The sequence below is a fragment of the Staurois parvus genome, unplaced genomic scaffold (genome assembly GCF_062004578.1).
Source record: "Staurois parvus isolate SC_StPar_1 unplaced genomic scaffold, SC_StPar_1.0 ptg000813l, whole genome shotgun sequence".
Taxonomy (NCBI): domain Eukaryota; kingdom Metazoa; phylum Chordata; class Amphibia; order Anura; family Ranidae; genus Staurois; species Staurois parvus.
The window spans coordinates 2,913,379-2,927,482 of NW_028318609.1; the positions used below are offsets into that span (position 1 = coordinate 2,913,379).

General features: G+C 43.1%; 1 protein-coding gene across 3 annotated transcripts in view; it reads left to right on the top strand.

The window, feature by feature from the left end:
* Positions 1–7,319: 7,319 nt before the first annotated feature.
* ITGB4 (integrin subunit beta 4) overlaps positions 7,320–14,104 on the top strand; it is a 148,442-nt gene continuing 141,657 nt past the window's right edge. The window contains exon 1 of one of the 3 annotated variants that reach the window (XM_089654893.1): positions 7,320–7,770. The gene's annotated coding sequence lies outside the window, so the exon portion shown is untranslated. The remainder of the gene's footprint in view (positions 7,771–14,104) is intronic. The other 2 variants (XM_089654894.1, XM_089654895.1) reach the window with 2 other exon arrangements.

Sequence of the window (14,104 nt, forward strand, 5' to 3'; positions counted from 1 at the left end):
AATGCTGGGGGAAGTTATTACTATACCCTGTCCCTGACAATCTGTCAGGAAGAGCATGCCAATAGACAAGATGGCTCTTCTGGATGAATTTCTGGGCACAAGTTAATACATGTTCCCTCTCATGCTCACAGAAATTGGGCAGATGCTAATGCTATTGCTCGTGCACGCAGACATAGGAGCCCTGTCGGTCCCTCGGTCGGTTGCGGAGGATGCTGGGATTGGTGGAGAACTTCCTCCACCATTCCCAGCATCCTCCACGACCGACCGAGGGACCGACAGGGCTCCTGGTGAGCTTTCTACTACCCACAGAGTTATGTCTAAGGAGGACAGAGCCATGCTTGATAGCTGGGGGACCTAAACACGAAAATAGACCAGACCTTATTCCAGACGGTTCCTGGATCCATACCTTAAGAGGGGTCATCTCTTACATGCGTATATTCATTGCGCATCTGGTGAGTGTGCAGTCTTATATCGGTTTTGGATATCACTACATTTGATTTTGGATATCACCATGTATGTGTTAACAAGGATCCTAATGATCCTTTCATCACTCCACCTACTGGGATATTTTGGACTGGGCACTAACACTTAATTAAGTCACAGCAATAGTGACATCATGTGGACTATGCTATTGGTTGCACTTTTATATGTTTTTATATTATGATGTGTTATTTATCACTATTTATGCAATACGTGATATAGATTTTAAGTTTTTTTATTATTTTGCATTTCATTTCATAGCGCTGCACCTTTGTTTATATGTGTACCTAGACTATGCTTCTGCCTGTACCTGATCTGTCCTGCCTGTGTATGACCCATCCTGTCTGACTCTGCTACTTGCCTCCTGCCAATGGTACCTGCCTACCACTCTGCTGATCCTGCCGATCTGCAGTCTGCTACCAGCCACTTTCTCATCTGCCTGCTGTCACCAGTACCAGTCTTCTTCAGTCTGCTGCCAAGCTGCCTGCCAGTCTGCCTGCCTTACTGAAGACCCCTGACGACTTCACCTGCACAGCGTGGACACCTGCTCTGCTGCTAGCAAGATTTACAGGCACTCGTGCCACTCTGCACTCCTGTGCCTCCTGTATACATTACCAGGGACCCCGAGTCAGAGGTGTAAGAGAGGCCTTCCTCATCATATCAGGCTCTGCTAGCATGTACGTGATACAATCAATGCCGGGGGAGGTTATTATCACATCCTACCCCCGACCATCAGTGCCGGGGGAGGTTTCTATTACAGCCTGCCCCAATCATCATTGCTGGAGGTGATTATTAATACAGACTGCCCCCATCATTGCTGGGGGTGGTTACTATTACAGCATGCCCCTGATCATCAGTGCCGGGGGAGGTTATTATTACAGCCTGCCACGAACATCAATGCTGGGGGAGGTTATTATTACAGCCTGCCCCCAATCATCAGTGCCGGGGGAGGTTATTATTACAGCCTGCCCTGACCATCAGTGCTCCCACACTAAAATACATACATTGTAAAGCAACTCCAAGTTTATTGGTAATGTTTCCAGGGTTGTCACTAGTACAGTTCTCACTCTAAAATTTCAGCGTTTTTACTCTGTGTTCCCATTGGTGAGATTTCCCATCACTTCTTGATCTGACATGAATGCACTTGTGTTGCCATTTAAGCTGTGTTCACATCTGCGTGTTTTTGAACGTGCAGCAATCTGCACAGGATACATGTGATTTGCCGTGCATTTTGGAAAAACCCATGTCATGCTTCCATTGCAATTTAGTCTGTGTTCGCGTCTGCCCATCTTCAAACGCGCGGCAAACCGCACAGAATACATGCATTTGCCACTTGCCTTTCAGAAATGCACGTCATGCTTGCATTCCTATTAAGCTGCGTTCAGATCTGCACATTTTCAATCATGCGGCAAACGCACATATAGCTTTCATTGCCATTTAGGCTGCGTTTACATATGCACGTTTCAGAATGTGTGGCAGCCCACACAGAAAACGTGTGCATTACCAGTTAGGAAATATCTGCACATTTCCGAATGCTTTGTCATGCGTTATGTAAATGTGCAGCAAATGTGCATCATGTTTGCATTGCCATTTAGGCTACGTTCTCACCTGCACGTTTCCAAATGCTTTGCCATGCGTTATGGAAATGTGCGTCACGCTTGCATTGCCATTTAGGCTGCGTTCTCATCTGCACATTTCCGAATGCTTTGCCATGCGTTATGGAAATGTGCGTCACGCTTGCATTGCCATTTAGGCTGCGTTCTCATCTGCACGTTTCCGAATGCTTTGTCATGCGTTATGTAAAAGTGCAGCAAATGTGCATCATGCTTGCATTGCCATATAGGCTGCGTTCTCATCTGCACGTTTCGGAATGCTTTGTCATGCGTTATGGAAATGTGCATCACGCTTGCATTGCCATTTAGGCTGCATTCTCATCCGTGCGTTTCCAAACGCTTTGTCATGCGTTATGTAAATGTGTAGCAAATGTGCGTCACACTTGCATTGCCATTTAGGCTGCTTTCTCATTTGCATGTTTCTGAACACTTTATCATGCATTATGGAAATGTGCGTCACGCTTGCATTGTCATTTAGGCTGCATTCTCATTTGCGTGTTTCCGAATGCTTTGTCATGCGTTATGGAAATGTGTGTCACACTTTCATTGCCATTTAGGCTGCGTTCACATCTGCGCGTCTTCAAACGCTTTGTCGTGCGTTATGGAAATGTGCAGCAAATGTGTGTCACGCTTGCATTGCCATTTATGCCGCATTCTCATTTGCGCGTTTCCGAACGCTGTGTCATGCGTTATGGAAATTTGCGTCACGCTTGCATTGCCATTTAGGTTCTGTTCTCATCTGCGCATTTCCAATCGCTTTGTCATGCATTATGGAAATGTGCAGCAAATGTGCGTCATGCTTGCATTGCCATTTAGGCTGCGTTCTCATCTGCGCGTTTCGGAATGCTTTGTCATGCGTTATGGAAATGTGCATCACGCTTGCATTGCCATTTAGGCTGCATTCTCATCCGTGCGTTTCCAAACGCTTTCTCATGCGTAATGTTAATGTGTAGCAAATGTGCGTCACACTTGCATTGCCATTTAGGCTGCTTTCTCATTTGCATGTTTCTGAACACTTTATCATGCATTATGGAAATGTGCGTCACGCTTGCATTGTCATTTAGGCTGCATTCTCATTTGCGTGTTTCCGAATGCTTTGTCATGCGTTATGGAAATGTGTGCCACACTTTCATTGCCATTTAGGCTGCGTTCACATCTGCGCGTCTTCAAACGCTTTGTCGTGCGTTATGGAAATGTGCAGCAAATGTGTGTCACGCTTGCATTGCCATTTATGCCGCATTCTCATTTGCGCGTTTCCGAACGCTGTGTCATGCGTTATGGAAATTTGCGTCACGCTTGCATTGCCATTTAGGTTGTGTTCTCATCTGCGCATTTCCAAACGCTTTGTCATGCATTATGGAAATGTGCAGCAAATGTGCGTCATGCTTGCATTGCCATTTAGGCTGTGTTTTTATCGGCGTATTTCCGAACACTAGATAAAATGGCATTACAGGAGAATTGCACCTTTTGAAAAGTAATAATAATATATGCACCCAAATTGCAAAAAGCAAAAATGTGCAAATGTTTTTGGGCATTGGAGCCTGCAAAGCATTGCAACCGCGATGAGTGGATCATGGATGCGATACTCTCCCCCCAGCTCAGGTCCATACCAAGGTACAAACCTTCAGTTATGGAGCTGGAGGAAGTAGCACAGCGTCTTTATTGTGTCCAGGAACAAGTGTGGTGATGTTCCTGCACTTGTGCTCTTATTTACAGATTCCTGAATTTTAATATGGCAGGAGCCAGTGGGAAGAAGAACCCACAGATTCTTTAAGTGGGGGGCAGTGTGAGAGGGAGGAAGGTGGGCTTTGGATTCTGACCATGTTTTACATTACACCCTAAATATGACCAGGAAGATGGATTTAGCTTTAGCCACTTGCCAACCGGGCACTTTCACCCCTATCCAGCACAGGCCAATTTTCAGCTTTCAGTTCTGTTGCAGCTTGAATGACAATTGTGCGGTCATGCAACACTGTACCCAAACAAAGTTTTTATCTTTTTATGAGACAAATAGAACTTTCTTTTGGTGGTATTTAATCACCACTGGGGGTTTTATTTTTCTAAACAAATGAAAATAGTTTTTCTTAGTTACTGTATAAAGTTTTGTAAATAAGTGATTTTTTTTCCTTCACTGATCTGCGCTGATGAGGCTGCACTGATGGGCACTGATAGGCTGCACTGATGAGGGGGCACTGATGAGGCTGCATTGATATGCGGCACTGATGGGCACTGATATGCGGCACTGATGGGCACTGAAAGGGCGACACTAATGGGTATTGATAGACGGCACTGATAGGCAACACTAATAGGCATCACTGTTGGGTACTGATAGCCAGCACTGATGGGCACTGATAGCCAGCATTGTTGGGCACTGATAGCCAGCACTGATGGACACTGGCAGGCATCACTGATGGGCTCTGAAAGGTGGCACTGATGGGGCTACACTGATAGGCGACACTGATGGGCACTGATAGGCGGCACTGATGGGCACTGATAGACTGCACTGATGGGCACTGATGAGGGGACACTGATGAGGCTGCATTGATATGCTGCACTGATGGACACTGATACGCAGCACTGATGGGCAACACTAATGAGCACTGATAGGCAACATTAATGGGTTTTGATAGACGGCACTGATAGGCAGCACTAACAGGCATATCTGATGGGCACTGATAGCCAGCATTGATGAGCACTGATAGCCAGCACTGATGGGCACTGGCAGGCATCACTGATGGGCACTGAAAGGTGGCATTGATGGGGCTACACTGATAATCTGGGCACTGAGAGGCGACACTGATGGGCACTGATAGGTGACACTGATGGGCACTGATGAGACTGCATTGATATGTGGCACTGATGGGCAAAACTGATGGGCACTGATAGGCGACACTAATGGGTACTGATAGTCAGCACTGATAGTCAGCACTGATAGTCAGCACTGATGGGCACTGATAGCCAGAATTGATGGGCACTGATAGCCAGCACTGATGGGCACTGGCAGACATCACTGATGGGGCTACACTAATAATGTCAGCGCGAGGAGAGGACTGCCGATAACCGGCATTTCCTGTTTACACTGTGGTCAGCTGTGATTGGACACAGCTGATCACATGGTAATTGGCTCTGATTAGCCCTTTACCATGATCTGTGATCAGCTGTGTCCAAAGGACACAGCGATCGCAGATTGTGCTCGATGCACACCTCAGGAGACACGCTAGGGGCGTGGTTCTGGGCGGACATTCAAGGACGCTCTCCCACAACTAGACTACTGTGCTGTAGCCGTCTTTTGGCTATAACGCGGTTGGCAAGTGGTTAAAGTTTATCTAAACCCAAACATTTTAATATATTATAACTTTCCAGTCCTTGGGGTCAAGGCTGCATTAGTTTTGTTTTTTCAAGCTTCTTTTGTTTTTCTTTTAACTTGGTGATGCTGCAAATAACACACTTCCTGTCCCTGGGTGACTACATCTCTCCTCCACTGTATCTATGGAGGGAACCAAGGTTGTCTCCCTAGGCTGCTCTCCTGATATGGACAAATATGTCTGTATCTCTTCATCTCCATTACATGGGAGGCAGAGCAGTGGGTAGTTTACAGAAGATAGCTAGGAAGGAAGATATTCTTTAGTGCAGCTCACAGGAAGTGTCAAGGACACTGCATTTCTGGCAGAATCAATGAATATTTGCTGAAAATGTTCTTACAAAAAAAGAAAACTGATGGAGCCATCACATCTAAGAACTGTAAGTGGTAATATACATTTTGTCTTGGGTTTAGTTATCCTTTAACCGCTTCCTGACTGCCCTATAGCAGATATACTGCTACAGGGCAGCACGGGTGCACAAAACAACGTGTATATATACATGATTTTGCATTTCTGGGTAGGGGGCGTGTGCCCTTCCCTGCGCCGCCATTCGCGGCCATGGCTGTCAATCACCAGGCCCCAGCCGGTGATTAATCACCAGTGCCCGGTGATTGCCGAGCATCTCAGATGGGGAGAACTGTAAACAATACAGTTATCCTCTCTGTCAGGTCGTGCACACTGCTTTGGATGGCTGTGCACTGTCCAAAGCAGTGTGATTACAGTGAAGCACACACACAGAGCTTACTGTGAAACAGCACACAGTTAACCCTTTGATTGCGCCGCATATTTACTCCTTCCTTCCCAGTGCCATTAGTACAGTATCAGTGCTTTTTTTTTTTTAACACTGGTCACTGTATTGGTGCCACTGGGGATGTCAGTGACACCAAGTCAGTTCCCCCCAGTGTCAGAATGCCCGCCTCAGTCTCGCTATAAGTCGCTGATCGCTGCTATTACTAGTAAAATTTTAAATAATAAAAAAAAATTCCAGTATCTATACCACCATTTGTAAATGCTATAACTTTCACGTAAACAAATGAATTTGCACGTATTGGGATTTTTTCTTTTTTAGCAGACATATCACAGAATACATTTTGGTGTAAATTTATGATGAAATTTGATTTTTTTTTAAATTTTTACTGGATGTGTTTAATAGCAGATAGTCGAAATATTGGGGGGTTTTTTGCTGAAAATTGTAGGTCTTTTTTTTTTTTATAACGCAAAAGTTTAAAAAACGCACAGACGATCAAATACCACTGAAAAAAAGCTCAATTCATGGTGAAAAAAAGGACATACATTTAATTTGGGTGCAGCGTTGCATGACCGCGGAATTATCAGTTAAATTAACTCAGCGCCGTATTGCAAATAATGGCCTGGTCAGGAAGGGGGGGGGGGGAATCCTCGGGATGGTAAGTAGTTAACAACTCCACTTTATAATTACCATACAGTGATATAAAGTATTTTGCTCTTAGATTGTAAGCTCCCAGGATCAGGCCCTCCTAACCCTCTTGTATTGAACTGTATTGTTGCTGCATTGTCTCCCTTTATTTTGTAGAGCGCTGAGCAAACTGTTGGCGTTATATAAATCCTGTATAATAATAATATTTATTAGAAAAGTGTACTTTTGTAAAGTCTGAGTCAAGGAATAAAGAGTACAGTATTAGGACTGTTGCAGCCACATTGATAGCACGTTGCGCAGGGTTGAGCTGTGGGCAGTGTAGCTCTCTTTAACTGATCCATATTCTGTATTCCGGGCAGAGGGAGGGTGGTTTAATTCAGTGTTTTGCCTTTTGTTCTCTCCCTGCTCCCCCTTCATGCCTCCACCCCCCAAACAATCGTTTTTTCAGTAACACTGAACTCAAAGCCTCAGTACTGAGTGACTGAAATTTGTCTCACGTCCAGCTCTATCCAACACAGGAAAAAATGTGAGAGGGAGTCGAAGGGGGGAGTCCATGGTAAGGCAGAGGGTTGTTCCAGCTTTGTACCTGCCCTCCAGGTGTGCTCACAATCCTGTGGAATGTCAGAGACAGCAGAGCAAGGTCTGAGTCACGCACAGCACTCCATAAAACTCCTTCTTTTCTTCTTCCCTCTTCTGCATTTTTCACAGACAGGGAAGAAAAGACCTGTCTCTCCTGCAACACAACCAACTCCAAACTTTCCCTCTGGACCTTGTTTTTAGCAGGATACCATCAACCGTGAAGAATTAACAAAAGGACGAAGCAAGATTTGGCATCCACTTCTCAAACTGTGCTCCGGGACATTGGAATTATACACAATTGTTTGCACTTTGGGTCTGAATTAAAGGAATCTTTTATCTGGTAAGTCGACATGACGAAATGCTTTCCCTTTTGTTCACTTTCCTGATCTTTGTGAGCCCGGGTTCACACTGATGCTGTGCGGAATTCGCAGCGGCTTCTGTGAGAATTCCGCACCGCATCACAATTGCACCTCGTTCATGCGAACCGCTGCGGGTGTGTATGTTAACGACACCCCGAAATCGGTCCGCAATGTGCAGAATCGGATCACATAGGTGTGAATACTCATGCAATCTGATTCTAGTTCGGACCAAAAAAAGCGTCCTGCACCTTTTTGATGCAGATGTGGTGCGATTTGAGACATACAAAATCTATGGCTCAAATCGCACCGCACAGAATTCACATGTAAATGCAAATCGCACAGGAATGCGGTGCGGTTCCTGTGCAAATCACATGCAATATGCTGCACCGCACAAGTGTGAACCCAGGCTTACTGTTGTATACTAAAATTGTGCATTATATTTAAAAAATACTACAACTCCTCTAAAGGATTTTAAAATTCAGTACCCATTTAGGCTTCGTGTACATGAGCAGCTCCTGTACTCAATCCAGGAGCTTTTGGCATTTTTTTGCCAAAGCACCTAAACTCAACTCCATTAAAGCCTGTGTCCATGTACATATAGGCTTTTAGAAGAGTTTAGGAGTTGCTGTTTTAGGTGAGGTTAAACCTCTCTCTCCTGAACATGAAAAAATCGTGTTCAGGATAGGAATGTTTTGACTGCTGACTGCAGCAAAACGCAGCAACCTCGGTATCGCATTTTTGGTGCGAGTTTCTTTTGCCAGTGGTCAGGGTAGGCTCGTGTACATGAAGCCTTACACACCGATAAAAGAGGCATTACACTGACAGCCACCAAAACACAATTGTGGGTCACAAACTTTTCAGTAGTTTCTTTTACTTTAACGTTAGATATCAAATAATTTTCTTAGTGTTTTATATGTTTTACTGCGTCAGATTGGGTGTGCATGATATGTGCACAAAAAAGTGTTTTATGTGGCAATGCAGTAGGTTAAACGTATAATAATATAGACTTTGCCTGCAGTTTAATAAAATTAATCTAGCATGGGTTTGCATATGAGAACCTGAATACTTTGGGGGTGATTTACTAAAACTGGAGAGTTCAAAATCTGGTGCAGCTCTGCATAGAAACCAATCGGCTTCCAGGGTTTATTGTCAAAGTTTAACTGAACAAGCTGAAGTTAAGCCAGCCATACACGGGTTGAATTCTGAAAAAAAAATTCTTTCAAAAATCTTTTCTAAGAATTTTCATTCGAATTTCGCACCATTAGTGGGTCACAGAAACAACCAATTTTCGTGTGACCATCAAATTTGAGTGATCAGGCATGTTGTAAAAACGAACAAATTTCGAATTAATGATGGGAGAATCGTGCGAGAAATGTAAAGCTGTGACCTGGAAAGAAAAGAAAATTCTTGGCCGCGGAAATTCTTTTCTTTAGCAACATGAGAAATTGAAGGCTTTTTGGTCGAATTTTGAAATTAATGGTGGCACCTTCGGATTAAAAAATGCACAAAATTTCTGATTTTCTAAAGAAAATTTGTTTGGAATTTGATCCATGTATGGCCTGCATTAGAGGTTGATTGGCAAACATGCACAGCTGTATCAGATTCTGAATGCTCCAGTTTTAGTAAATATCCCTTTTTGAAGAGTCTTCGGATAACAGCACATGTCTATATAGTGTTAAAATCTTATTGAGGTAGACTGTGAAGTTAAGAGTATAATCCTATCGGTTAGCCATACACAGCTCAATAAAAGCCAGCAGATACCTATGGTGTTAAAATCTTATTGAGGTAGACTGTGAAGAAAACAGTAAAATTCCATCGGTTGGCCATACAAAACACGATAAACGCAAGCAAGGTGATCTATTCAAACATTGCTTCGGGCAATCAGATTGTGCATAGGTGTGGTAACCAATTTTTCTTAATTTCACTAAAAGATTTTCCAGCACGTTGAAAAGAATGAATACATAATTCCATTTTATTTGCTGTCATTTGAGTTTACTTACAAGAATCTACAAATGCTTTGAAGAGTCCTTGGATTGCAGCAGATGCCTATAATGTTAAAATCTTATTGAGGTAGAGTGTAAAGTTCAGAGTATAATCCCATGGGTTGGCCATAGACAGCTCAATAAAAGTCAGCAGATGCCTACAGTGTTAAAATCTTATGGAGGTAGAGTGTGAAGTTAGGAATATAATCCCATCAGTTGGCCATAGACAGCTCAATAAAAGTCAGAGATGCCTACAGTGTTAAAATTTTATGGAGGTAGAGTGTGAAGTTAGGAATATAATCCCATCAATTGGCCATAGACAGCTCAATAAAGGCCAGCAGATGCCTACAGTGTTAAAATCTTATGGAGGTAGAGTGTGAAGTTAGAAATCTAACCCCATCGGTTGGCCATAGACCGCTCAATAAAGGTCAGCAGATGCCTAAAGTGTTAAAATCTTATGGAGGTAGAGTGTGAAGTTAGGAATATAACCCCATCGGTTGGCCATAGACAGCTCAATAAAGGTCAGCAGATGCCTACAGTGTTAAAATCTTATGGAGGTAGAGTGTGAAGTTAGGAATATAATCCCATCGGCTGACCATACACAGCACAATTAAAATCAGCAGATGCCTACAGTGTTAAAATCTTATGGAGGTAGAGTGTGAAGTTAGGAATATAACCCCACCGGTTGGCCATACACAGTTCAACAAAGCAAGTGATACAACCAATTCATGCATCACTTTGGGCAATCAGGTTGTGTAGAGGTATGATAACCATCACTCCTGATTTTCAGAACCAATTTTTTTTTTTTATTACGCATAGCAACTTTTCCAGCATGTTAAAATAATAAAATATTCCGCTTTTTTTCTTTTTTGGAGGAATCGTGAAGATGTTTTTAGTCTTGTTGGCTTGCAGGTAATTTAAGGCGAGTCAAACGTCTCAATTCCCATTGCTCTCAAGGACATATCTGCTATGGTCACCTATCCACAGTGTTTGCAATCCAAGCAAAGCAATTAAAGACGCAAGTTTCCATGTTAGGCAGTAACTGGGAAGTTGCACTTCACACACAGTTGGCTGCCACAAAACATAAACAGTTAGCTCCCATTACCTTCTCCCTGGTGTAGGACTTTCGATGCTTTTCTCTAGTTTAACCCTTGATCAGCTGACTGCAAATGACAGGTTTGTAAAGTGTCTGCTACAATGTCACTTTAATATATCCCTGTAGCGTGTTGGGACACTGCAAATAGTTGTGTGATGGGCCACATAAATTATACAATGGATGTTTTGTTAAAACTCCTCTCCCATTGTTACTTGATACTCTAGGTTAAGATTGTGGGTGTGAGCAGGTACAAGTCAGCAGAAAATATCCCTCCAGGGACATGCTCAAAGTATTCAGTCTGTAGGATCAGTGTATTCTGCAGGCATTTTTACACTGAAGAACAAGTCCAAGGGCCTGATTAGTAAATCCAGCCTGGGAACCTCCCACTGCTAATACTGTTCACTGGTGTCAGTTGTTTGGCTACATGCAATGGCAAAATGTGGTCAGTTGGAAGCTATTCACTGCTCTCCAATGAATCCCTTCTTTTGGAAAAGGTTAACCAGATGGATCACCCCAGGCAGTACTAATAAAATATGTTGGGCTGGTGACACTGAATGGAGATTTTTCACCATACTGACATCAATCAGAGCAGGATCTGCAATCAGTGACACATGCTATGTATACATCTGCCCACTACCCGTTCAGACCTGCAATCACAGAAGGAAGTCTTCCAGTGGCCCTGAGAAGCCGGTGACTGAATGCCAATGGTAAAGGAAGTTGATGCTGGACGATAGATAGGAACACCAAGTTCACCAAGTCCAATAATTAATGCACCACCGTGGCACACTTTACTAGATATAATTTCTTTAATTACAGAAATGTATACCTGACATTAAAAGGTCAGTTTGTTGTGTTCTCCCCACAGGCCAAAAGTTTCCAGTTGTCCTCTAAGATGGATAAATAGGACAGCATGGGGCTAAGCCTAAGCTGGCCATATACAGAGCAAATTTCAACTGGTTCCAGATGAAACAGATAAAATTTGCTCCATGGTGGCCCTGTTAACACTCTTCCACCTGACATCCTTCAATTGAAAAATCAAAGATGCTGGGAGAAAGTTTGCACCTGAACAGTGCATGCATCCAATCATAAGTCCAGGTTTTTTGAAAAGTGAAACAAAAAAAAGCGCACCAACCTTGCACATTACCTCAGTAAGCTGTGATTTTATTAAACTGAGATACAGTGGGGAAAAAAAGTATTTAGTCAGCCACCAATTGTGCAAGTTCTCCCACTTAAAAAGATGAGAGAGGCCTGGCGGTGTAGTGTGTTACTGATGGTAGCCGTTGTTACGTTGGTCCCAGCTCTCTGCAGATTATTCACTAGGTCCCCCCGTGTGGTCCTGGGATTTTTGCTCACCGTTCTTGTGATAATTTTGACCCCACGGGGTGAGATCTTGCGTGGAGCCCCAGATCGAGGGAGATTATCAGTGGTCTTGTATGTCTTTCATTTTCTAATTATTGCTCCCACAGTTGATTTGTTCACATCAGGCTGCTTGCCTATTGCAGATTCAGTCTTCCCAGCCTGGTGCAGGTCTACAGTTTTGTTTCTGGTGTCCTTCGACAGCTCTTTGGTCTTCACCATAGTGGAGTTTGGAGTGTGACTGTTTGAGGTTGTGGACAGGTGTCTTTTATACTGATAACAAGTTCAAACAGGTGCCATTGATACAGGTAATGAGTGCAGGACAGAGGAGCCTCTTAAAGAAGAAGGTACAGGTCTGTGAGAGCCAGAAATCTTGCTTGTTTGTAGGTGACCAAATACTTATTTTCCACCATAATTTGCAAATAAATTCTTTCCAAATCAGCCAATGTGATTGTCTGGATTTTTTTTCTCATTTTGTCTCTCATAGTTGAGGTCTACCTATGATGCCAATTACAGGCCTCTCTCATCTTTTTAAGTGGGAGAACTTGCACAATTTGTGGCTGACTAAATACTTTTTTGCCCCACTGTATATATTCACAAACAAAGAAGTAAAACAAGTGTATAGGATCCTCAAAGGAACATCTGAAGTGTAAAAACCAGTGCGAGTCACATCACGAGGGTAGACTCTCAAAGTTCGACTGACGCGTTTCGAAGGGGGTCCCTTCTTCATCAGAGCTAACAAAACAATGAGTGCCCTCTTCCATAATGTTAGCTCTGATGAAGAAGGGACCCCCTTCAAAACGTGTCAGCCGAACTTTGAGTCTACCATCACACTGGTTTTACACTTCAAATGTTCCTTTGAGGACCCTATACGCTTGTTTTACTTCTTTGTTTGTGAATATATATCTCAATTTAATAAAATCACAGTTTACTGAGGTAATGCGCAAGGTTGGTGCGCTTTTTCTTTGTTTCACTTTGCAGTACTGGTCGGGCTTCCCCAGCCTTATTTAGAGCCGCACAACCTTTATGCATTGGTGGACGAATTTCCACAAGTTCCTTTTCTATCTATCCACCCTTGCTCTGAGTCCCAGAGTGTAGGAGGTAGTGTTTCTGTTTCTACAGGTTTTTTGAAAGTTGGCAGTGCCGGCTGCCAGAATACAGTAGACAGAGCAGGGAGTTCCTCCATCCATGCTCTTTAGGAATCTGTTAGATTTGTTTCCATTCAGCCTGCTGGCTGGACAAAACAAAATCTGTGTGTATGGCTAGCTTTAGACAGCACAAAAGTTGAGAATCATTGGACTGCCAAATGTGTCTTTCCCTTGTCTGTATCATATAAGCCTGCTGTTGTTGAGGGATATCATTGGCCCATCCTTAAGCTTCGTATACACGATCAGAAAATTGTAAAAATACAGGATTTGAAGCGATCGTACATTAATCTGATCGTTAGTACACCGCTTTTGACAGCCGATCATGACAGTTCATCCGAAATTATCCGAAGGGGCAAACACGAAAAATTTTTTCGTACGATACTAGATCGTACAATTTTCGTTTTTATCAGCACAGTTTTCGGCCAAAAATACAATACATTAATTCACTTCCGAAATTCTAGTTTTCGTTAGTTGAGTAACCTCTTCATTTTTGATATGGAGACTAGCATGAAAAAAAAATGGAAGATCATTCATCCAATATTCTCATCGTGTGTACAAGGCTTTATTGCGCATACATGTGTGTCCTTATTTTGAAGTATGTGATATTAAATGTTTTGAATACAATGGTGGCACAGTATTGTCTACTGAGAGTGTCTAAATACTAATGGTGGCACATTATTGCCTACTGAGAGTGTCTAAATACCAATGGTGACACAGTTTTCCCTACTGAGTA